Source organism: Lissotriton helveticus, chromosome 12 (genome assembly GCF_964261635.1).
Source record: "Lissotriton helveticus chromosome 12, aLisHel1.1, whole genome shotgun sequence".
NCBI classification, from domain to species: domain Eukaryota; kingdom Metazoa; phylum Chordata; class Amphibia; order Caudata; family Salamandridae; genus Lissotriton; species Lissotriton helveticus.
Genome location: NC_136073.1, coordinates 794,764,904 through 794,792,339, shown reverse-complemented (window position 1 = coordinate 794,792,339; position 27,436 = coordinate 794,764,904).

The following is a 27,436-nucleotide window of genomic DNA, read 5'->3' as shown; positions in this document are numbered from 1 at the left end:
CAGTGGCATTATAAAAGTTTATAAATAAAATACTAGTAGAATCTGGGGTATTCATTTCCACAATTAAACAATTGCTACATCCTGAGTCAAGCTGAGTCAACTTTCCTTTTAACTCTATTTTAAACAGACTTAGTAGACCACCTTTAGATCTTCCCGCCCGACTACCTGGGGCAGGGATAAAGAAATGTACATATCTGTCGAGCGAAAAACAGTTCGATTGGTCCCATGTTTCCTGTAAGGCCACAATGTCAAAAGTTTTTAAGTAGTCAATCCAGATTTCATTCCCCATTTTGCCCCTTAATCCAGCAATGTTCCAAGTCATTATTCTACATGGTTGTGCGTGGAACTGTGGGTTGTTTGCCAGTCAATCAACTTATGCAGTGCCAAAACAGGAGAACCAGAAGAGGTCATGAAACCTTGCTGTGACCACAGACATCCTAAGTCATACACACTCTGAACCCATAGTAACTCTCAGAGTAAATGGTGACTTGTGAACCTTCTTAATTACAGCAAGTTCTTGTCAGGGCAATCAGTTTGGCTACTGGCGGAGAAGTTACATGGCACAGGTAGGACGCTTCCAAGACTCCAATCAGAGTACATACACCACAAGCGGCTCTTAAGATACCATGTCGGTCTCTTAGGCAGGACCCATCAACAAAAAGAGTGCGGTCAGATTCGGTACATCTAGTTTGTCAGGTCTCGGTTTTGTGCAAAAACTTGGTAATGCTAGCACAGTTGTGGTAAAATTTGCCCTCATCATCTCCCTCTGGATTCGTCAAAAGGTAAGATGGGTTTAGTGTATTACATCGCTTAATGGAAACATTTTCTGCTGCCAAAATGATTCTCTCATAGTGAGTTAAATGGCAATTTGTCAAATGCTATGTGTGGGAATGGGTCATGATGTTCTCGATCGGGGTTCACCGCAACAACCACTTTGAGACATCTGTTGTGGAAAATGTGAAATATGAAAACATAGCGAAACAACAAACACCAGCAGAAAGCATTGCACAGTCATACATAGTGAAAGAACAGTGTGGGCCAACATGTCGTACAGACAAGAGAGAGGCGAAGAGTTTGGGAAACAGCCATAACAACGCATGCCTTACATCGCATTCCTTTACAATGCGGTTGTTACAACAACCGTGTTGTTACAATGTGAACCATTACATCGCAAGTTGTTTCAACGACTTGCTGTAGGGGGCGCACTGGTGTTGGATTTAGAATCCAACACCTTTCCTGCTGTTGCACAAACTGGAGTAGGAATAGTAAATTATACTATTCCTAAGTCCAGCCCGCCCCCACAGCAAGTCGTTGAAATGACTGGTGATGTAATAGTTGGTGTTGTAACAACGCGGTTGTTGTAACGACCGCGTTGTAAAGGCATGCGATGTAACGCATGCGAAGTAAAAGAATATATTCGAAGAGTTCACTTGAGGACATAATATAATAAATAACTTGAAAGCGATGCAGTTAAAAGGCAACTTGTGTTTAACAAGCTTAAAGAACTGTATGGCTTTAGCACATTGGTTTATTGGCACTTATTTTGTGTTTCCAAATAGATTGAAGCTTGACTAGACAGTAAGAGCAGGAGATGAAATTACTTAAAAAAGATATACTAAGGTCTTAGGGGCACGATGATAAAGCACACATACCACTAAAATTGTATTTACCACAAATATATATGCAATCAAGAATGAAGACTGGTTAGTTTGTTAAGCATTGTTGGAAACTGCAATAAAGACTGGGTAGAGGATTAGTTTTGAGTTTGAGGTTACGGGGCTACGTGCATTTCAATGCTTTCTACTTTCAATCTGTAACTACTAAGTCAATTATTATTTGCTGGTCTGTAATAAAGTACTTTCTTATTTTGTATATAAGAAGCTGACTGTGAAACAGCAAATTGAGACCGGCTGCCTGCCTGTTTGAGGGGGGTCGATTTCCAGGTCACAACAGTAAAAAGCTGTCTTTACATTGCAAAAGAGGAGTCTGTCTTTTTTAATTTTGTTACGTTTTAAAGTCACCCTGCAACAGTTAGCAAGCCAGCCTGGAAGTCCCTCTTGCCCTCACCTGACTGCTAAAGCCGTAAGACCACCTACCCCTGCTGCATAGATTATTGCACACCTTTTGATAAGGAAAGCAGCCACTGTGTTCTCTGAATTTCTGGCTGTACATGGGGGACTGGTAGGATCCAGAGATTGCCATCTTTTTATGGTGAGGACGATGCAGACAATGGTCCTTGTTTTTGTATATATTGTATCAGTAGTTTCCCTTGGCAATAGTAAACACAGATGTAGATATACAAGATATAAGGTTATAAGAGACATAAGGGTATTGCATGCAAGATTGTGTGAAAGGCGCTACATAACTGGTTACCTTGTTAGTCCCAATATAAAGTTGGAATTGGTCAATATGGGAAATTTGAAATTGGAAGGTGCCAATATGTGTTCCAATGTTTGACATACAGGGACAGATGCAAAGCTGATGTAGCCACACTTTACCTCCAGGTACGATCTGATCACGCAAATTACTGCCCTGGACCTTATGTCCAGAAGTCATTCGATAGACTAAGAGATACATGGTTTGAAAAGATTATCCTCTCTGAGCGCAGAGGCAAATGACCGGTGGTTGCCAGGTGTATTTATCGTTTAGAGTACAATAATGCTGATTAACATTTAGAAGTAGTTGAAGTGTTCATATTTCTTATGCTGATGTTGAGTGCGTGTGTGTGTATATAAATAAAATGTGGGCTCAGTATGATGATGTGTAATGTTGCATAATGTTATTTTCATGTGTATTGCACAATTGATAAAGGCAAAGTTGATGAATGTTCTTGTTTTTAAAAAACGTGTGTAAGTTTTAAAGTAAGAGTAATATTTGACCAGAAAGATAAAAAAATTACATTGTAGAAGAATTTATAATACGAATAATCATGGAGACTCCCTTAGTGCATATAGAAAAGATATTTCCAAATGATCAGAGAAAATTGCAAAAATATTATTTAGAACGGTTTAAAGCCTCCCAGAAACATACAAATCCCTGGCCAAAAGAAGGGAGACTTGACGACAAAATACTGGAGCATATTGGTACACATCTCAGAAGTAAATCTGCAGGAGCCAAATTACAGAAGCGAGAAGCCACTTTAGCTTTATGGCAAGATTTTTGTGAGAAGCCTAAGAACCCCTCCAAAGTTGATATCCATAGTACCCCGTCTATTCCCCCACCCCTGTATGATCCTATGAACACCTCTCCCAAGGTACCTGCTATTTATTCACTGGTGCAGCTCCAGGAAACCTCAGTGGTATTTGAGAACCCCAACATTGAGACCCCTTTACAATCTCTAAAAGTTACCTCTAATGTTACTCTACAAATGCCAAAGCAAAAACATGCAAGTATATCTAGGCAGCAAGTAAGGGTAGGTGACTACCAGTTTTCAGGACACCTAGAAACACAGTTAACATACATCTAGATCCAGCTTCTCCCCAGGAAGACAGAAGCAAACAGCAAAGACCATGAGATAGTGATGACCAGTTACAGGTTTCATCAACAACATTGCTCTTGTTGCACAGAAGAGACACAAAAGGAAGGGCAGTTAGGAAGCAGATGTCCACCCACAGCAAAGAGATGGAGATGATGTTCGATATAGTGACTAGTGTATAGGGCTGTAGGTAAGGTGCAATGGGCAGTATCCCAAGAAAGGAATAGGACTGAAGGTAGTCTACTTACTTGGCAGAAGGGGAACGTAATAGTTTCACCATAAAGTGTTTAAGAATGGATATCAGGAAGTGAGAGTAGAAGAGAGGCAAGGGAAGTGAGGAGAGAGGGATATCACAATAATTTTTCAGGACAGATTCAGGGAAAACTTGGGCGAATAACAAATGGAAGAGTATATGCATAAGCGTGTGGATAGTATGGATGAAATGCTTCAACCACCAAAGGCTATGCACCTTACCTATGATGTTAATATTCAAGAAAAAACCCTTATCGATTTGGATCACACAAAGAGTGCAAGGCCATTGCCTAATCATCTTGATATTAAAGAAGGAGTGCAGAAAATGCTTTCTAGAGTTAGGAAAACTTGAGCAACAGATCTCGAGCGATTGCAGTTTCAGAGAACACATGGCCACCCAGACCTCAGGATGGAATCTTGTGAGGCCATTGCAGGATTGACCCTACATGATAGACCAGTACAGCAAATTAATTTTCAATCAGTTTTGCACAGCACAGATCTCACCCCTAGGGAGATAGTCGCTGAAGGAGAAGAAAATAGCTGGCACAGTGGTGTGCCATATGGGGATAATTTAGTAGATGGGACTGAAAGGTTAGCCTCACAGATGAATCCATGACCACAGAAGGGAAGGCTTGTTTGATCCATATGATATGGCGAATGCTGAGCATTGCATTCTTTTTAGTGAGGGAGATCTAGAATGGGATTATCCCTACATGCTGAAATGTTCCTTTGTATGTCAGAAATATGCTAGACAGCACGATCCCCAGCGTTCTACCACTCCCTTACAGATGCGCCCTGATAAGCAGGTGACCTGGGGCACCTCGTTCTGTTCCTTGGACCCAAGAAATGACTACCGCTGCTTACAGAGGGGGCAGGGAAATGGATTTGAGCTTTTGAACAGCAAACTGGAGGTATCACCTTGGCAGTAGGGTGCATAAAGTGTCTTCTTAGATCGCTTATAGAAGATGAAACAGACATTGATTTTCAAAAAGCTGGAGTGAGAAATGTTGCCCTCACTGACACCAGATATGATTGGTCTCCATTTGATTTGGTTAGAACAGTGGTTTGGGATCAGCTGAGGAAAGTGTATCCTGATAGGCCAGACATTAGATCTCTCATGGCTCAATCAATGTAGCAAAATGAGGATCCAGCGCAGTGATAGGATGAAAGAAAAATGGACAAACAAGAGGTGACATTAAAATCAGCAGCTAAATTAGTGCAGCAAAAGTTGACAAAGAAAGGAGCAATAGTAGGAGCGTAAGTGGCAGTCACGACTCGGATGACTGCAATATCTGTGGGATTGGTCCCAGTGACTACTCGACAACAGTACCCTCAACAACAGGATAATGTAAGGATAAAGGGAAGTATTAGAGCAGGACAAGGAGGAATAGGAAGAGGTAGGCTACGGCATCAAAGGATGAATCAAGTAGGTCATTATTGTCAGAGGTATGGACATTTCATTAGAGACTTCAGAACTGAGAGATGGGATGAGCAAAATGGAAGAGCAGGAGTTTACAATCAGCCAGAAACCACAATAGTACAGCCACAGCCAAATCTGCCAATCATATATGTGCCTCAGACGCCATCACAAAATATGCAGCCACCAGTAATGCCTCAAGCACAACAGGTGCCGCCTTAGGAAAACTACCAAACACTCCCAATGGTGACTCCACCTCAACGTGAAAAAGGAGGTGTCATTATGAGAGGAGGGAATCCTTTCCAGATTAATTCTGTGTGAGGAAATACACAAGGAAGGTAACCACAGAGTATTTATATGTGTCCATTATTGTCAGTGACATACAGGCCAGATGGGGAACCCACTGTGACAGTAGCTCTCAATGACAAAAGGTATGTATTACTCATAGATACGGGAGCAACAAGATCCTGTATTAGATAGGGAGACCCTCTGATTTCCAACAGCTCATTGGACACTCAAGAATTCTCTGGGGAAGTATTGAGGGTTCCTTTACTAAACCAGTTGAGGTGGAAGTAGGAGGGAGGTACATCAATGGCTGTTTACTGTTATCGCCAGCTGCCCTAGCCAATTTGTTAGGGAGAAATCTTAAGGCCAAGTTAAATATGACTATTCATTTTTAATCTGATGGTACCATGAATTGTTCTACCCCTGGAGTGCTACCTTCCAGGATCATAAAACAGTAGGGTCCTACTGGTACGTGAGCAATGACAAATGCAACATTTAATTAGCACTTAAGGCGAACACCTACCACTCTTGAAAATTGCTAGGGGAGAATGTACATTGATTCTACACCTCCTGCATCACATGGAGCGCTTGCACCATTGTGAGGTTGCCCTACATTTCATCGCACTTCTCTCTGTCCTGATGAAGACCGGTATGCTAGGATCTAAGTCACCTTAGGCAACAGTCGGGTCTAACCGTTGACTTTTTTAGACTAACAAGCCGGGACTGATTATTGAATAAGGAGAAATAAGAGACCTACTAAATCCTGTAGACAGGCTACCTTTGTATTAATCCTTTCTTCACCTTCTCCATATCACTGCACACTTGAGCACCCTCTGAAACACATGTTTTCTTTTTGGAGCAACCGTTATACAATAAATTTGATGTATTCCTTTGCTGAATTATAACTAATGAATCTTGACACAAAAACTGAATCCCATTGTTTGACTCTTCATTAAGTGCATTTCATTTATGTTGTTGCCTTTTGTGTTTGAATTTGTTTTGTGCTCACCTAAAGCTCAAATTAAATGTTGTATTTGTCATTGCTCATGTACCAGTAGGACCATACTGTTTTACATACCACATGTTACCCAGGTTGTGGTATATAAATAAATAATACCGGATCTATTTTTGGATGAATGAATGAATAACAGATAGCTCAATAAAATAAGAGTCAAGATTCGAGGTAGTAGGAGTTTCTGCAGGTTTATTACAGCATAAGGACAGGATCAGGACAACCTGCATAGGATGACCCAGCAGCTGCTGGGGCCGGGTCTGGGATGAGCGCGCTAACTTTTAATAACAATACATTGACTTATATACATAGCGCAAACACATAGCATTACATTGCAGTAGGCGTAACAGGGGGTGGAGCAGAAGGCGTGACGCGTAGCAGTCGCGAAAGATAACAGTAAAAGTAGGTGTAACTGGGAGTATACATAGACATGTGATGCAAACGTAACAGAATATGTCATGAATGGGCGGAAACATTGGAGGGGGCTACCTAAGGAGCCGGGACCTCTAATCTAATGGTGCGCGAAAACTGGCAATGACGTATTACTAGGAGAAGCTGGGGGCTACGAACTCTGTGCTAGGAGCAGAGACTAGAGTCTGGAGGGTCGGAGCGACATGGACCTAAACCCTATCTGGTATCTGATGTTTAGGGAACATGTTGATATAAACTAGGAGTCATGAGGGGAAAAGCTAACTTGATTCTAAGACTGGACCATGCATTATTCTACATGTAGTGCGTGATGAAGAATATTAAATGACCATTAATACAGTATTTCTCTAACGTGGAGACGAGAAGGCTAGACAATGACGGAAACTATTGATGCAGTTCAGTAACTTAGGAATGCAGAGAAGAAGGACTGAACTGATAGCTGGAATCATAACACACTCTTGGCAGACTCAGAGGCAGAGCCAAGCTGCACCGGGCACTGCGAGGCAGGAAGTAAGTGAAGGGTCGAGGATACAGGTGGGGGCTGTATCGCTCCTCAGCGAGGCTTTCAGGAGACAGGAGCTGAATCTGATGTCCGGGCCCTTTTGAGGCCTGGAAACGGGGACTTTATAATGGAATAACGTGCACACTGAGAAACGTGGCAACATAACTTTACATAGGCCTAATATTCGTAGTATTCACGAGGACTGGAAACTGGCATACTAAAGGTGGACACAACTGTAATTGCGTCATTAATCAGACATGGGGAATAACATATGCATATTGGTCATGCACACATAACATATGATGGATGAGGCGTAGGGACACAGAACATGGCAAAATTTACTTTTCCACATTCCCTCCTTGTCACTACGTTTCCATCAGGAAACATCAATTTTCATGATACCATCTATCATTTCATACAGTACCATTTGCTCGTCTCGAATTGTCTTGGAACGGGATTTAGAACGGGGCTTGGGACTAGGAATACAAGAGGTAGCACACATGCTGCAAATCGCAGGGCCACATTGTATACAGAGGCAGCAGCTGAATATGATCGCTACTGCAATACCTAGAAAGGACAGGACTTTCCATCCCCATGCGGAAATTATATTCCAGAACCAACCGGACCATGTCCAGGTGCCTGGATCTTGGTGTAACAGATGGGCAATTTTATGGAGTCTGGTTATAGCTGAATAAACAGACGGCGCGTTATTTGGAATGAAAATGCAGCAACTAGATCCGATGACTCTACAGGCCCCGCCCCTATCGGCCAGTATGACGTCAAGGACGAGACGATTTTGCAAAACGACAAATCTCATAGCAGATTGTTCTTCGGTTAAGTTACCTAGAGCAGAGGCAGTCTCATTTACTACAGCTTCAAGGGTTCTTGTTAACCTACGGATCAGTTTACTATTCTGGACAGGTCCTACAAAGAAGAAGAAACCTTTATTGAAATCTGTATACTGTTCTAGAGTAGTTTCAGTATAATCGACAATTGGGGACTCCCTTCTATGTCTAATGTGTACTAGATGTGTGTTTCTGTGATAATCAGATGGGGCTAGGAAAACAGGTGGCAGTAGGAAAGCAATGTAACAGGTTCCCTCCCAATCGAGGGGCAGACGGACATATGCAGTCTGACCACAAATAAAATAAGAATGACGTGAAGCTTTGAAAACAGATTTCCCACTGTCACTATACTTGACAACAGTAGTACATTCACTATGACCTACATGTACAGAACCATAACTACGGACACATAATTCGCCTTTGACAGGTAGTACTGAAATAGCAGGTAAGTCTGGAGTAGTATCAGACTGAACATTCAGGACCATGAAATTCGACGAATAATTACCTAAATTATATACTTCATTTTCTAGATCTAAACCTGTTCTGTGGGGGAAACCTTGCTTGTCTGGGAAACATGTACTGTTAAGAAAAGACATATCTGTTGAGGATGACGTTAACGTGGACCATGCTCCACACGAACCATTGTGTGAGAATGGATAAGGAAAGAGTGGCAGAACTCCCTTCGAGGTCTGGAAAGGGGGGAGTCGACCACACACCCAACAATTAGTAGCATTGCTGGTCTGGTGTGAGTAATGTAACATACGGATAAATGTGTTGTTACGCATAGCGAGACGGTAAGAATATTCGTGAGGAGGCAGATCACTAAACGTGTGCTCTACTGTAGTATTAGCAGACATATTTACATGAGGAACTAGAAAATACAGATAGAATGCATAGCTGGTGCAGGAAATCATAATGCTGATGAATAATACGAAACTCAGAAAAACGATACATCTGATTGAACTTTGACTGACTCTCTCACTATGGGGGTCTATTTTATACATGTCAGAAACAGTCTAACCGTTTCACCTAGGGGAGGACTTATACAATCAAACTGACTGACTTATTTTACTAGACCTGAGCTTTAACTTATACTCCTGTTGCGGAGTTTTCTCTACCAAGGGAGGGGTTGTAATAATGTCTTGTGCGGGACAGTCCTTTAAAACAATGTCTTGACAGTCTTTCGAATCCTGGGAATCCTTGGAAATGTTTTTAGAAACTGGTTTCAGTCCATTGAAAAGTTTAATATGAGAAAGATGGACCCATCCTTTTCTGCCTTCCAACTTCACGGCTGTACGGGTGGTGAGGAGGACCTGACGTGGCTCCTTCCAACGTGGTTCCAGCGGACTTGATCTGTCGAAATTTCTGATCATCACCAAGGAGCCTGGTACGATCTCGTGCGGTGCCACCTCGGTGTTGTCTGGAAAGGCGGCAGCAACCTGTGAACGACATGAGTTGAGGGCAGACATCAAGGAAGCTAGGTAATCTGTCAGCATATTACATGAAACATCGGTAATACTTCGGGGTCTAGGAGTACCCCACATGTTAGGGGGGCGGCCGAATACGACCTCATACGGGGACAGACCTGATCTGGAATGTGCGACCATGCGCATATAAAACAAAGCGACTGACAGAGCTACTAGCCAGTCCACACCTTTTTCTTTACAGACTTTGGCAATACGGATTTTCAGGGTCTGATTATGTCTCTCGACCAGACCGGCTGCTTCAGGATGGCGTACACAATGGAACTTCCACTGGTACCCTAACAACAGGGAAACGTGCTTCATTAACTCTGAGGAGAATGGCTGACCGTTATCAGAATATACGACTCTAGGGAGTCCGTATCTAGGGAAAAACTCACGAACCAACTGTTTGGCAGTGGTCGCGGCTGTGTAATCTGGGACTGGATATGCTTCTGTCCACCTGGACATAGCGCATACAACTACAAGGACATACTTGAAACCTCGACATCGCTCCATTTGAATATAATCCATCTGGAGGACCTCAAAAGGGTGGTCAGGGGGCTGGAAACCACCTTGTTCCACCGGGACACTTTTACCTGGATTAAACTGACAACATATCATACAGGTACGGACTTTCTGCTTGGCTGCAGCTCGTAAATGCTTGTTGAACCAAATGTTCTGGATACTGTCTAACATAGCTTTTTCTCCTAAATGTGCTGGACTATGTGCGGTATTGATAATGACTTGAACCATAGAATCGGGGAGAAACCATGTGGCTCTACCCTTCGTTAACCATCCTTGATCTGTCTGAACCCCTCCTTGTTCAGACCATTTCTTGATTTCATCGGGAGTAGCATGTAACTGGATATCTATGACATCTTGTGTAGGGTCCTTAACTGTCATACATGTAGTCGGATCTGGAGTATGTGTCTGATTAACTGGAATGTCTGGAGTCTGTGCTGTAAGCTTAGCTGTGCGATCTGCTAGATCATTACCTTGGGAAATAATGTCTGTAACTTTCGTATGTGCTTTGCACTTCATGATAGCGATAGATGTCGGTAAATGTATGGCATCTAACAGGGCTTGAATAAGGAGACCATGCTGAATCTTGGTTCCATGAGAAGTCATGAAACCTCTCTCCTGCCAGAGCACTCCGAAGTCGTGTACAACTCCGAATGCGTAACGTGAATCTGTGTAAACATTAACTTTCAGGTTCTTGGCATGTATACAGGCTTGTGTCAGAGCGACTAGCTCTGCTGCTTGAGCGGACAGGGTATCAATACGGTGTGTTTCAATAACTTCAGTGTCAGTAGTCACTGCATACGCGGCGACTAGTTCTCCTGTACTAGTTCTCATACATGAACCATCCACATAAAGTGTCAGGTCAGGATCTGGTAACGGAATGTCTGTCAGGTCTTGTCTTGGCTTTGTCGTAATGTTAACTACTTCCACACAATCATGTGGGTCTGGATTTGAATTAACTGATGGTAACAGTGTAGCAGGATTCAGGACGTTGCAGCGTCTAATATCTATGTGTGGCTGGAACAGTGTCAATTCATAACCTGTTAAACGTGCAATTGTCAAGTGCTGTGTTTGTGTTCGGTTTAAAAGAACTTCTACTGAATGTGGAACTTGTACTGTCAGTGAATGTCCTAAAACTATGGAATCACTTTGTCTGATAGCTAGTGCTGTGGCTGCAACTGACTTGAGGCACGCAGGCAACGCCTGGGCGACTGGATCTAATGTGCTCGAAAAATAAGCACAGGGCTTGTATTGTCCTGCTTGATCTTGTGTAAGAACAGATAATGCTGTACCTTCACGTTCTGTAACGAAAAGTGTAAAAGGCTTACTGTAGTTCGGTGTAGCTAGAACTGGAGCTTGACATAGGGCTTTCTTTAACTCGTTGAAACTAAGTGTATGGTCAGATGTCCAAGGGAGGACAGTCGATACGGCTGCCTCCTGCGTCGTTAACTGTATCAGTGGCTTGGCTAGAAATGCATACTGGGGAATCCATTGTCTACAATATGAAGTAAGGCCGATAAAAGCACGTACCTCCTTCTGGGTTCTGGGCTGGGGAAGATTCGCTATTAACTGGATACGGTCGGGTGTCAACTGCCTACCCCTCTTGGACAGCAAGTGTCCTAAGTATACCACTTGCTGAACACAGAATTGAAGCTTCGAAGGTGACACCTTGTGCCCCATCTCGGCAAGAAAATACAGGACTGTAAGGGATGCTCGCTCGCAGTCACGTTCAGAACGGGCTGTGATCAGTAGATCATCGACATACTGGAGCAGGGCAGTGTCAGTTGGCATGTGAATGTTGTCTAGTTGTCTCTTGAGTGCTTGACTGTAAATACTAGGGCTTTCTGTGAAACCTTGAGGAGCGCGTGTGAACATATAGCTCCTTCCATTTAAACAAAATCCGAAAAGAAACTGGCTGTCTGGATGAATTGGAACACTAAAAAATGCATTCTTGAGGTCAATGACAGTGAAGAACGTGGCTTCGGAATCAATGGCTATTAACAGGGAAGAGATATCTGGGACAACTGGGTACTGAGGAATAATACATTTATTAAGCTCTCGTAAATCAATCACTAATCGATATACTGGGGGTGCATTTGGATCAGTACGTTTCATGACTGGAATGATCGGAGAATTGCATACATTGGAGTCAGTTTCTACAACTACTCCTTGAGCCATGAGCTCGTCAATAATTTTGGATAAGGCTGCTACAGCCTCAGGTGGCAATCTGTACTGTCTGATTCGGGGTAACACTACACCTGGTTTGAGAGTCACACGATGGGGTGTGATTTGCATGTAACCTACATCAGTTGGACCTTGCGCCCATAAATGCTGTGGAACATTAGACAATCTTGAATCAAAATCTCGTAATACATAGTGACCCTTAAAGTCACGTAGGAACAGACGTATTCCCTCTGGGGAACAGCAAATAACTGCACCTAATTCTTTCAGTGTCTTAATGCCTAATAGGTTTTCTGGACATGACTTAGTAAGTAACAGATCAGTAGTGCGGGACAATGGACCTACTTCTAGAGTAACTGGCTTTGATATCTCATTAACTATTGGCTTTCCTGAAAATCCAAGGGAAACATTTCTTGAGCCTGAGAGCGGAGCCCCTGGAACTTCGGCATGATTAATTGTGGTCCTACTTGCCCCTGTATCGATCAAAAACTTTCTGTCTTTCCCTAATACTTGACTGTGAACATAGGGACCTTCTTGATCTACAGGTATCTCGATGAGAGGCAAGCCTACCTCCCTCTCTAGGCTGTTTCATGAATATGACTGGTACTCTGGATACTCAGACTGCGCATACTGGTACATCTGCGATGTAACGTGCTGTGTTGCAGCAATGGGCTGCGGTACTGTAACTGTCTGTTGTGCATTCTGTGACTGAGGAATCTGTGAAACTTGTTCTTGTCTAGGCGGACGTGGTCTTTCTTTAGTCTTACCAGTAGCTATATTATTTTTCAGAACTGCACACTCGTTTATAAAATGACCTGGCTGTTTACAATAATTGCAGTTCCCTTTAACGGGAGCTGCAGGATGACTGGCTTAATTCGGACCCCTCTTCTGACTGTCTTGAGGAACAGATTGTGCAACTAGCACTTTCATTTTCGTGTCTTTCATACGTTTTCTTTCGTGTTCTTGCTCTTCTCTGATTCTATTCTGGTGATACTGGAGCATCTGGAGCATCTGGGACGGAGTATTTGCTTGCCAGGTGCTTTCGACTTTCAAAACTCGATTTTTAATTTGTGGGCTTGAATTCTCGACTAATTTGGTAACGAAAAGATGAGGGTATGACTCACTACTTGTCTTGAGACCACTATTAATACTGAAACATTTCTCAAATCTAGAATAAAAATCACTAATATCTTCATCTTGTTTCTGTTTACAGGCTGAGATTGCATCCCAGTCTTCTTTTCTCGTTGTCAATAATCTGGGTAAAACTTGAATCAATAATTCTGGTAATTCTTTACATTTATCTCCAAGACCGGTACCTGGTACTCGTGCCTTGTCTTCAGCTTCTAGAGCTGCCCAATCGATCTTTTTCTCTCCCACCTCCCATTCTTTTTCTTTTAATTTTTCATACACCCCTGCGGGTAACAGGACCTTTAACATTTTAATGATATCTGGGTAAGTGTATTCTCCCATACGGAGCATGTCTTTTAATTCTCTATGGAACCCCGCTGGATCTTTGTCATGACAAGGAATTAATTTCTTCATTTCAAGAAGTTCCATCTTTGAAATCGGAGTGTATACAAACACTCGTTGCATTACGCCACCCGCCCCTTGAACTGGGTGGACTTCTCGTAACGGATTCTGTCTGTCTATGTAGAATGGTTTACTTTCTGGGGGTGAGACATGAACAAAATGCGGATTCAGAAACGTTCTATATTTGTGACGCTGTTCTAGAATGACACTAATTAAATCGGTACCTAGACCTCTCCATCTATACTGGAGTAACTCGTTCAGGACATCGTGTAACGGGCCTGGATCAGAATGTTGACCCTCATACAGAGTAATGAGGTGCTGGATCATATACATACCCACCAGTCGTTGCTCGGCTGGGGGCAGTTTCAGAAACATTTGTGCCACTATTTCGTCTGGAAAAGTGGTAGAATCAGTAATCCATCGGACTGCTGATCGGACTAGTTCTTGTTCATGCATGGTACTTAACTCACTGTAACCAATTCGTGATTTCAGAATGTGATCGGTAGTTTGAAATACTTGTTCTAGAGAACCTTGTTCTGGTGCTGGATGATGAAAAATAGACTTGTGTTCTAGGCGTAAATGGCGATCTGGAAATCTGGATTTTCCTACATACGCTATTCTGGCGGGATTCTCGTTCTCTTCCTCTTCAGGATCAGAGATACTTTCTTTCTCGCTTACTTGTGCTGCTTTACGCTGGTCGTGTAACCTTATTATTTCTTTACGAATTTTCTTGTACATACTCTCCATAGCACCGACGGTCTTGTGCTTACCCTCGGCTATAATATCACTCCACCTTGTCAGGATTCTCATTTCGGCGGAATCTTTAGACGGGTAATCTTGTTCTCTTATTAGACAATTGATCAGGAACTTTAATATCATGAGCTGGATCTCGGCTTTCCTTTGAGACATAGTCTCGCTAATACTTTCTGGATCATCCCCTGTACGGATGAAACAATATATTCTGTCTAGATCTTCTTTCATATTCGGCAAGGTGACTAGATACTCGGTCACTTTTCTTACACGGAATGAATATAAAACCATATTATCCTCGCCTGGGACTGGATCATAGACACATTCGGCAAGGGATTTTCTTATTTCTGCAACAGACTGATATCTAGGCGTACGCTGTGACGCTTGTGCATGTAATTCGACTAACGTTAAACGCTTGTGTGGCGGCGGGGTTTGAGGAGGACCTCCTCCCGCGGCCCCTAGACTGGAGTCGTCTATTGACATTCTTCGTCCTGGCAGGGTCGGTAATTGTAACGTGGGCTGGACGTGTATGGCGGGCTGGACCGGGGGTACCGTAATAGGTACTCCGGTGTCTGAAGGAGCGGGAAGTGCCTGATTTACAGGGACTGGCGGAGCGCGAACAGGATTTGCATATTCTGGAACTGTGTCGTCCAAATAGGACGAAATAAAAATATCAGCTGCGGTCGGTTTGTGACGTAGCTTGGTCGGAACTAATGGTGGCGGGAAATTACTGGATGCCTCTGGGGTCGCTTTTGGCAAACCTTCGGCAAGAAGAGGATACATACCCTTAATGAGGGCATGCCTCTGTCTGTCTGACTGTTCGGCTTTGACTTGTTCACCTATCTCGATTAGTTCTCTTTCTTGGGCTCGTTCTTGGGATTCTCTACTTAACTCTGACTTTCTGACTTCCTTTTCAGTTCTTCTATGCGCTTCTTTACGCCATAACTCGATGGCATCTTTCTGTGACTGTCTGGCTTTCTTTTTCCATAATGCTTCTTCTACTCGCATGATACATTCGGCATCCCATGTACCCGATACGGGCCATCTATACTTTTCTTCTAACTGTTTGGTATACTCTACCCATAAATCTAGATACAATATGGCGCTTATGCCATGTTTCTGATACATAAAGTGACCTGGACTGTCCCTAGACGGAACAGGAACTGCTTCCTCTAATAAACCCTTTCTAGTTTTTAACTGTCGTAACTTGGAAAAGAGCGGCATTGTAAACTTGAATCGGACCACAATACAATACACGAAGAACAATAACAATTGGGAAAACAATTCAGGCATACCACGATATTGGAAATACATTGAACAACATCATAACATAACAGTTCGGACAGAATACTACCTGAAAATACTGAAAACAGAAACAGAACAGATTTTCTCGAGAACAGAACAGACTAGAGTTACTGGATGCACTGCTGTAACAGTACGGAACATACCGGTCCCATAAAGGGACGCATCAAGACCCGTATCCACCTAGGTGAACACTTCGTTTGTGAGTCTGGGCACCACCAACCCACGGACCAGGAGTCAATTTAGATTGGTCCTGTCTAGATACTACCCCAGCAATGGTACTCACCGGGCAGCACGGAACGGAAGGCCTCGAACGGGACTGGACTGCTACGACGACGGACTTCGGACTTCAGTTACGGGTGGGCCTCCGGATACCTCGGACCTTGGACTCTCGGCTTGGGCTCTGGTCGGGACTCGCCGCGTTCCTCCACCGTCTCGTTTGGATGCTGGACCGCCTCCTCCGTCTCCTCCGTGGGCCTGAGGGATACTTGAGCAGAAATATCTGCCACTGCGCAGAAGAGTTCCGTCACGACTGCAGAGGGTCAGGGGGTCGGCGTGGCTTCACCGACGCGTGGGGAAAGGGCAAGTCCCTGTTCGGGCGCCATTATGTGGTATATAAATAAATAATACCGGATCTATTTTTGGATGAATGAATGAATAACAGATAGCTCAATAAAATAAGAGTCAAGATTCGAGGTAGTAGGAGTTTCTGCAGGTTTATTACAGCATAAGGACAGGATCAGGACAACCTGCATAGGATGACCCAGCAGCTGCTGGGGCCGGGTCTGGGATGAGCGCGCTAACTTTTAATAACAATACATTGACTTATATACATAGCGCAAACACATAGCATTACATTGCAGTAGGCGTAACAGGGGGTGGAGCAGAAGGCGTGACGCGTAGCAGTCGCGAAAGATAACAGTAAAAGTAGGTGTAACTGGGAGTATACATAGACATGTGATGCAAACGTAACAGAATATGTCATGAATGGGCGGAAACATTGGAGGGGGCTACCTAAGGAGCCGGGACCTCTAATCTAATGGTGCGCGAAAACTGGCAATGACGTATTACTAGGAGAAGCTGGGGGCTACGAACTCTGTGCTAGGAGCAGAGACTAGAGTCTGGAGGGTCGGAGCGACATGGACCTAAACCCTATCTGGTATCTGATGTTTAGGGAACATGTTGATATAAACTAGGAGTCATGAGGGGAAAAGCTAACTTGATTCTAAGACTGGACCATGCATTATTCTACATGTAGTGCGTGATGAAGAATATTAAATGACCATTAATACAGTATTTCTCTAACGTGGAGACGAGAAGGCTAGACAATGACGGAAACTATTGATGCAGTTCAGTAACTTAGGAATGCAGAGAAGAAGGACTGAACTGATAGCTGGAATCATAACACACTCTTGGCAGACTCAGAGGCAGAGCCAAGCTGCACCGGGCACTGCGAGGCAGGAAGTAAGTGAAGGGTCGAGGATACAGGTGGGGGCTGTATCGCTCCTCAGCGAGGCTTTCAGGAGACAGGAGCTGAATCTGATGTCCGGGCCCTTTTGAGGCCTGGAAACGGGGACTTTATAATGGAATAACGTGCACACTGAGAAACGTGGCAACATAACTTTACATAGGCCTAATATTCGTAGTATTCACGAGGACTGGAAACTGGCATACTAAAGGTGGACACAACTGTAATTGCGTCATTAATCAGACATGGGGAATAACATATGCATATTGGTCATGCACACATAACATATGATGGATGAGGCGTAGGGACACAGAACATGGCAAAATTTACTTTTCCACAAGGTCCTATGAGTTTTGTATGGGTTAGCCCAGTATCTTGTAATAGTACCTTCCAGGATCATGGCATTAACAGTAGATTCCTCTACCGAAGGTCAGATCAGAGCATGACCTGCATATATGGATGCATTTACTATGGCAGTATATACAATCATAGCAGAGACACAAGAGTTACCTAAAGAATTTCTATTTTGGCAACACTGGGAAGACTCTTAGATGCCTATTGCTGAATTAATACTGCAAATAGAGGCTTTAGAGGTGATACCAACCTATGGCGCTCTAACAGCCAGTGACCATAATCATGTCTTATGGGTATGTGTCATCTTCATTGAAGCAGGAAAAATGGATGACCAACTGTTTTGTGTTGATTCCATGAAAACAGTTGTCGTCTTTCAAAATGACATACCATTGAGGACAGTATTAGAAGTAAGGATGCCCACACCAGGTAGAGTTTTTGGTTCTGTTAGGGAAGCAGATCTGTCCCATGTACCAGACACCTTGTGGACTAATAGTCCAGATGATGTAGTCTTATTCGTACTGCTTCACCATTCAGAATTACATTAAAGGAATGTGCTACCTTACCTAGCGTGAGGAAGTAAACTTTTTCTAAGGAGGCAAATGGGGGGCGTGGCATACATGCTTTGTAACCGTTCCGCTCCGGCCCTGGATTTTTGCACCTACATCGCTGAACGCCGGGTTCTTGGGGGGCCCATCTGCTGCAGCTGCGGCAGTGGATATTCTCCACTGCATTGGACGGCCTGGAGGGGTTTTTGGAGGCCATTGCGGGGGCTCTAACGAAGCACCAGCGCTAATGAGCCGGCTCGCCTGGACATGAGTGAGCGGGTGGCTGCACCCTCCGCTGTGGCTCGGTGGGATGCAAATGGCGTGGGACTAGGGAGCTGAGGCCCAGCCGACTGAGTGTGAAGCCTCGACGACGTCCAGGCCTGCTAGCTGGCCCCATCCATATCTCATGCGGCGGCCCGTGGAGGATGGGTCGTCTTCGGAACAACCACCTGCATCTGCATTGCCACTGACCTTCTCCTGCGGGGCCTAGAGGCGTCAGAGAGGCGGCGGCGCCTGGCCTTCCTTGCCTGTCTTTGAAGGTATGGCGGATCCTCCTGGAGGTAGCGGTCCCCCCTCTCATTACCGCACATCTGGCAGCTTGGCTCCATGGCCCCCAGGGGGACGGCACTGTGCTCCCCCTAAAGACACTCCCAAGTCCATCAGTAGTGGGAGGACCGACCGGAGGCCGGCCCCCCTCATTCACGAAGGCTCTTTACTTCGCCGTGACTACACCAGGCGGCCTGGGGGCTATAACAGGACTGTGGCTCCGCCCCTCCCCCCTTTGTCTTGGCCCTTACTGCCAGAGAAAGGTGCTAGTTAGTGAATCGTGCTGAGGGCCTGGGGAGGGCTGACTTGGTGGCCTTCAGTATTCAGCGGCAGTGTGTGGCAGGATGGCATGGGGCCGAGCTTGGAAGTGACCGGACTCTGAGGGGACCTAATGCTTCACTGGCTCCTTACGCCTTATCTGAGGCCCAGGCTGTTGCACCCTCCCACTGCCTGTGGGGACTCAGGGGGTTCTCCCTTTGGGGCTCCCCTTGGAAACAGATGCTTTGCGGGTCCCTGCTGGTGAGCTCTGTGCTGGAGATTTCATCTGGTGCCTCACAGGTTGGAACGCTCCATGCTCCCTTTGGACTAATTACCTGTCCGTCGCCCTTGCGCCCTCGGAGCCCACCTCAGCCTCCAAGATGACCACTGCCTGGGCTAAGAAGGAGCGTACGATCAAGGACATGCTTGCTAAACCCCCACCCCAAGAGCGCTCTCTGCGGAACCTTCGGCCCCGGAGGGAGGCTTAGATGGGGAATCCCCAATCACTCGCTCCTGTATGGATGCACTTTTCCTGTCGCTGAAGGAGGACCACCAGCAGATCAAGAACAACCTGACTAAGGACTTGCAGGTTGTCCCACAGGATGTCTCAGAGATTGGGGACTGAGTGGACTCCTTGGAATCCAACGACACTGCTAGGGGTGAAGAAATTGAGTTCTCCGCCAAGAAATAATTTGCCTTTCTGATAGACAGATTGATTTACAGGCACATGCTGAAGACCTGGAGAACAGGTCAGACGCAACAATGTGAGGATTCAGAATGTGCTGATCTCAGTGGAGGCAGGAAATGTTGAGGAGTTCGTCTAGGCCCTCTACGCACAGATCTTGGAGGATGTACCCGTCTCTGAGATACACCTTGACGGTGTGCACCGGGTCGGACTCCCCCGTGCCTCCAACAGGCCCCTGCCGGACATCCTGGCCTGTGTCCACAGCTTCCCCATGAAGGAACATACCCTGCGAACTGTCCGGGGGTCTGATTCCATTAGCTTTCGGGGTCACTCCCTCCAACCGTTTCAGGACCTCTCTGGTGTAACCCTCCAGAAGCGTCGACAATTCTGCCCAGTGACATTGCATCTTCGGAGCCTTGGCATCCCCTATTCTTGGGGCTACCCGTTCCATCTACTTTTCTACTGGGAAGGTCAGACTTGCCAGAGCCTTTCGCACCAAGCAGCATATGCCCTCCTTAAGATCGCACAGCCAGAATCTCAAGCTGGGAGCTTGGATGAGCCAGGGGCGGGAGGTGGGTGCTGGGAGACGCAGCGGAGGAGACGGAGGGGCAAGAAACTTTCAAAGTCTAGCCCAAGGTCATCATCCAAGAACGCAAGGCAGTCGTGGAGAGCATTACCGGAAGGTCCTTGGTGGGAAGGACAGACTGATCCTACAGGGCCCATTTCCAGGGCCTCGGAGGCCTGTTGGTTGCAGTTTGGGTCTCAGGGCTGAGCAGCGCTTGGACTGACTATGGCCATGATCGACCCCATCCGGACCTTTCCTCGTCAGTGGTAGGGGTCCCCTTTCCAGGGCCTATCCCCCCAGAGGTTCTATTTTTCTTACTGTTTGGTCGTGTTTGTGGGGGTTCTTTTTATGTCTTTTGTTTCCACACCAAGTACTTCTGCACCGAGCACTGATGCTTGACACACCTACGGACACCTCAGGTTACGCTCTGTGGGTTTCAGGGTACTTATGGGGTACCTTTGCTGAGAGGGCAGACTGAGGGCTAGCCCCCTTGACATGGTATACTCTCTTTCCCCTAGTATGGCGCCCCATGGTTGGCTGAAGGTTCTCTTCCTTGACGTAAAGGGCCTAAACAATCCGGGTAAATGGAGGGCCATCCTCCTATTTCTAGAGAATTCAGGAGCAGATATCTGTCTCTTGCCAAAGACTCACCTCCTGACCGGGGACGCACACCGGCTTAAATCCAGGAAATTCCCGCAACAATTCTTTTCCTCCTCTGGCCATTAGAAGGGCGGGGTGGCTATCCTTTTTCCCACTCCTTTAGGGGTTTCATTGGTCCAAAACTGGCAAAACTCAAGGGTCGCCTTTTGGCATTTGACATTGGGCACCATATATACCCCGAACGAGGGGCAGGAACGTTTTATTTGGGACGCTCTGGCTTTTTCACTGCTTTCGCATGACCGCCTCATACTAATAGGTGGCAACCTCAATCTGGTCATGGACAACCTCATGGGCCGTTCGCCCCACAAGGAGGGCGGGGCGGGGGCCTTCTGGAACGGAGGCATTTCTTGGTTGAAGGCAGCTGGACTTGTTGCACACACTGCATCACATTTGGTAGTGCAGTGTGTGCAACGAAATTCGTTTTATTTATTTTTATGTTTACTTACCTTTTAAAGTCCGTAATCCATACATTACTACCCCCCACCATGCCCCTCCCCCTCCCCACGTCACTGCCCAGCCGGTACTCCCACTACCGGCTGCGGCTGATGGGGGTTACTGCGGAGACCACAGTGATTTGCCCCCTTAGATGAGGTTGCAGGTATCTCTTAAGTTAGCATTCTGCCACCAGTGCAGTCAGAACTTGAGACTGCAGGTCAGGTCAGTGTGTGGGGTTGATTTTTTTTGTCTGTTTATGTGCTTGTCGGGCTAGGTGGCTAGGCAGGACTGATGAATTTTCCGGAAATAAAATCCTGCATTAAGCTTAAATGGATGGAATATGACATATGCAAAATATGTATATAGCATATGAGGAAAATCTGAAAATGTGGCAGCTATGGTTTAAGTCATGATCTCCTACTGTTGCACTGACTTGCTATGCTATTAAAATGTGCTTTTGCTAGCACAGTCACGTTGCTCAAATGGGTGTAATTTCTGATATTTTTGTTTCCATCCTCTTTATTGCTTGATTTTGCTTGCAAAAAAGTGTCACTCATATTCGTTGAATTTCACTCATAATTTCACTAAAATTATGAAAACGTCACACATAGCAATCCGAAACCTTGGCAGCTATGCTGGCTGGTTCAGCCATTCTACAGTGTATTTGGCATCCTGCTTACCAATTTACAGGAAAAATATTATGCTGTGTTGTTAGGCTAATATGACCCATGTGACTGTTGAACAGACATCAATTACCACACTACACTAGCCAACTTCCACCCTGGAATTTAATGGCGCAGACACATTTGCTTTTTGGGCTTTGTGTCGGAAACAAGATGTGTAGCACAGGCACAATGCACCTTGGAAAATGTCTAATCGAAATCTGTTTGCCTATGGTATGACCATCACGAGTCCAGCTTCAGTAGGCCAGAAAAGTGTGATTATTTATTTATTTATTCATGAATCCTGAGTGCCACTATATATATATAGTCCCTACATTGCATTACTCTGCATTAGAGAGGGGTTCCTTCACTTTTGCATGTGGGTAGCCATGCACATCGCTGTAAATATGTGCATATACTGAAAGATGACACTCGGCAAACCTGTAAAGCGTCAGTGACTGCTACCTTCACTGGAGTGATAGCACATGTAGTTACACCTTACCATTTAATCTTTTTTTCTATTTTATTGGTATCCTGTGTACAGCAACACACATAGTTGGAGCACTGGGGCAAACAGCAAAGATAGGTTATCAGTAAGACACACGTTTACAGTCGCATCCATTTCTAGTTGTAACAGTCACATCCTTGCATCGTGGGGCAAGTGTGCCTGCACTGGCCCTAGTTTGCCATTTCAGTCCCCGCACAGGTCAAGAGGTACATTTTTTTACGTTTTATGTTGGATACTGTACAAATCTTGCAATGTACTTGTAAACATAGCTGTGGCGTAGGGAGACTGTCTGTGTGGACTTGTGTGGCCATTGCCAATATACGCTCCTCTATTTCTAACCTCAGGACATCATGTAGACTATACAGTGTTCTACGTATGTAAGACCAAAAGTATTGTCATTGTCATGACCCCCTCATGCACCCTAAGGGCAGTGAGCTTAACTTGCAGGGATTATGTTGTATTACCCATGTGGTGCTTCACGGACTGCAACTATGCCAAGACTGAGTTTTCATAATCCCTCGAATTCCTTGAGACTTGAGTCTGTTATTTTACCCATGTGCTGCCCTATCGCACGTAAGATTCCATGACCGTTGATCCCCATTACCCGTGATGCCATTGTGCTTCAGTCACATCAAGTGTCCCCCAAAACCCATGACCATATGGGTACCTTGCACCCACTGCCACTAGAGTCTTGGTTTTGTGTTCCTTTGTGCAGGTTTGAGCTGAACAGAAACATTAGTTTCCTGGCTGATTGGATCCAAACATCAGTTTGCACCTGCCCTGCCTGTAAGATGGAAGCCAGTGCAGCAACACATTTATCCTTCTAGGGTCACGGGGAATCTTCCAGGCTGCAACATGATGCATGTGTCACATGTGAACTGCTACATCTATTGGATCCTCAACTTGGTATGTCTACCAGCCCTAAAACACCAGGACCTTGCTTGTCCTCTGCACTCTGCAAAACAATCTTCACACGTCCCAAGCACATGAAGAATCTGCCAGACCCATTCTGTTATGCGGTCTTAAGCAGTTTAAGTTGGGCTGGTGATTCCCATGTGTGCCCAGCTCCCTCAACTCCGCCTTCTTCTCAGCCTCCTGCAGAGCTACTCCAGCTACTGTAGCATGATGTGGTATATGTGACAATGTAACCAGAAAATAGTTCACATTTGCTGTGTTTTGTAGAAAGCCACACATGTGTTTATGCGTTGTTTACAAGTGACAGTTGTTACATTTTCGCATGACCAACAACCACAACACTTTGCATCATCTGCCAATGTAGAAAAAGCTAGAGGTTTGCGAAGTTTCATGGAGATTCATCAAAGAGAAGTCAAGTTATTAATGTTCAAAAACCCAGGAAATGTATAACTGTGTGTGTGTGTGTGTGTGTGTGTGCACGCGCGGGTTTGTGTTACTATCCTTGTGGGGACTTGGGTGTGATAACACACTCACGCTGTGGGGACTTGAGTGAACTGAGGGGACTTGAACCCAAGTCCCCACAAGGCAATGTCTTCTAAATGATAAAAAATGGCTTAAGGAACATCTGTGTCAATTTTTACAACTTTAAAAAAAATTGCCTTGTGGGGACCTGTGTTACATCAAGTGTGTTTATATTTGTGCTCAGCTCTGCCCCCATAGACCGGTGGTGGTACTGCAGTCTTAAACACACTGCATTTTAAACACACTTTGCTCACTAGAATCTCATGCTAGCAGCACAAGGGACAGACATTTCAAAGGGAAAGCTGCACAGTCCTGTAATTATTCAAATATTTTCATGAAAATTAACCTTTCTATTTAATAAAATTATTTTTTTATTTGCATGAAGCTATTTTAATTTAGGCTTTTTGTGTCTGAAAATAGTTTGTGGTATTATAAATGTAGCTAAAAGCAATTAGGTCAATTTCTAAGCCCAACATACTTCACAATTACCTTTTGATCTGTAGCTGCAATTAAAGAATGATGGTGCACTGCACTGAAACAGGATATAAACTGATCTGATCGTTTTTTGCAAATAACCTTGTGGCATCAATGCCTATTGTTGCATTTCAATACTTGTATCAGGAATTTAGAGTTTTTCTGTTGCTTTGCCTTTGTTCACATACTAATATGCACTATGGAATATGTTCTTTTAGATAATGGATGGAGGTGTGTGAGTGACTAGAGCTATATTGCGCTACGGAAGCAATGTTATGCTCGCAGCATGGGGAAGTATATGTTTAACAGACAAGGGATGTCTTATAAAATTAGTGACTTATTAAAAGATATATTCGAATATCACAATAATATTTATTTGGAGCGATTTAATGAGCTGAACAATATGCATAGAATAGAGCAAGCACCAGGAATTTGTGACATAGGACAGTGTGGAATGCGCAAATTGCCATCGTGCCAAGTTGTGTGATACCTTTGCAGTAGGTCAGAGCACCCAAGCATCTTTTTTAGGACTACAGAGTTAAACAGAGTTTTTGAATTTCTGCCTTTACAAGTATTATGTTAGAATGGTGACAATTATGGAATTCTTTTGTAGGAACTGATTTGATTTTGTGCACTTAAACACAATTTGACTACATTATGTTGATTGGCTGAGTATACCACATGTATATTCAGCCAGATTAAAAAAATGCACTGCTTTGTCATGATGACATTCATACAAAGACGCCAAGCCATAGTCCTAGCCACACTTTGCATTTAAATACACTTTGCTCAACAGAAACACATATTAGCAGCTTAAAAACAGACTTTTCAAAGTAAAAGCTGCATAGCACTATATTTATCAAAGTATTTTTCATTCAAATGAACCGTTTCTCTATTTAATAAAATAAACCTTTATTGAAATGAAGCTTTTGAATTTTGACATTTTGGGTCTATATTTTAGTGGTTTTATAACATTGCTAAAAGCAATTGTGGTCAGTTTTGAAACCCAGAATACTTCACTGTTGCCATTGTATCCTTATCTGCAAATAAAGAATGATGGTGCAATAGACTGGGTCAAAAGAGAGTCGGCGTTCTGTTAGCTGAATCTCATGGCCAAGCATTGATTCAGCCCTGGTAAGGAAGGCGTCCAAAGTACCCGCTACTGCCTTGCTCTTGTTCATTCCAGAATCAAATGACCGTGAAGTAAATGCCAAGGTAGGAGCAGATTGAGCATAAAAGCGGTAGGGCTTGGTCAATGGGATAACATAACATGAGACTACAGTACCTGGAAAGCTAGAAGATGCCCCTTCCAATCTGTAGAATCAGTGTCCGAGGGGTGGCCCAGCCCAGCCTACTCCAGGCTACGACGGGCGAGGACGGGCCCGCCCTTGGCCAGGGCTTCGCCCGGGTAAGCCCATGCACGTCCTACATTTGCGCCTCCTGGCGCAAAGATTGCTGGTGACTGTGGTCCCGTTGAAGGACAAAGTGCTCAGTGCTCTGCTCCGCTCCACTACAAACAAGGGATCCCACCCTGTGGGAGATTCCAACCGCTCTTAAGCGCCACCTGGCGTGGCAGATATCTGTAGGCGCCTCCTGGCGCAAAGATTGCTGGTGACTGTGGTCCCGTTGAAGGACAAAGTGCTCAGTGCTCCGCTCCGCTCCACTACTAACAAGGGCTCCAATTGGAGTTATAATTATTCTCAAAATTCGGATTGCTCCGTACTCTCCCTCTACAATTCAGGATGGTCCATTAAGCGCATTGTCAGGGGACAGGAATATCCTTTAGTTACTCAAATGTACAAACACCATGCATGAACAGATTATTCCTTAAGTGCCCAGGTACTGCCATTATATCTCAGTGATATTCAGCACAATGACAAGGATGCTCAAAATATAGCACTGTGCCATAACGCAGTGGCTGGCCAAGAAGACACAAAATGTGTTGATTGTAGCCATTATGATGCCGGGGACAACCACAATGCCAGGGTTGGCCACCATTTGGGAGGCACCAACTGAATTCTGATTTCCATTTCAGATAATGCGAAGACCGCTTTGGACAGGACCAGAGTTGCTGAATTCTCACTGCTGGCTCTAACTGCTTCTTTTGACAGAGTTCACCACCACTCCCTTATAGTAAGCGCAGATGAACTTAGCCTCTGACTGATTCTCATCCTACCTTCCCATTAAACCCAGCATAATCTTGCTGCTCAATTCACATCACCATATGTCAACATTAATGATGCTGTTCCTTAAAACTCATTCATCACAATAATTACTCAATATCCTCAACTTAATGTGCTAAAAGTGCACTGACCCCATGTAGGTCATCTTAAAGTTGAAACAACAGGGGGACCTGGAAACATCATGACTAGACCACTGACTTAAGTCAATACCAATACGGAGTATTCACCTTAAACTAAACTGGTCCAAAACAGAGATTCTATCCTAACATGAAGCAATTGGTAGAACTACTGGTCTACAAGCATTTGAAATCAGGAATTTAGTGCAGCACCACCCATATTGACAAAAGTGAGAAACCTTGGAGTGACTATCAATTGCAGCCTTTCCCATGTTCCCTAAATGAACCAAGTCCCAATAAATGCTTTATACACCATGCATACTCTATTATGAAGTTTTCTGCATTCCACATTTAACTCACATGCACCTGGCTTCTATTTCACTCGCCCTTTCTCCTCTTGATGATGCAAAGACACTAGTCCAGGCCTTGTTCTGACTGCTCTGAAGACTGTAATGAATCCATCTACATGACCACATCTACCCTGTCATCCAGTGCTCTGTTGACTTCCAATTGCCAGATGCTCTGCCTTTAAGACTTAACTTCATTACCTACAGAGCCATCTATAGGAAAAGCCA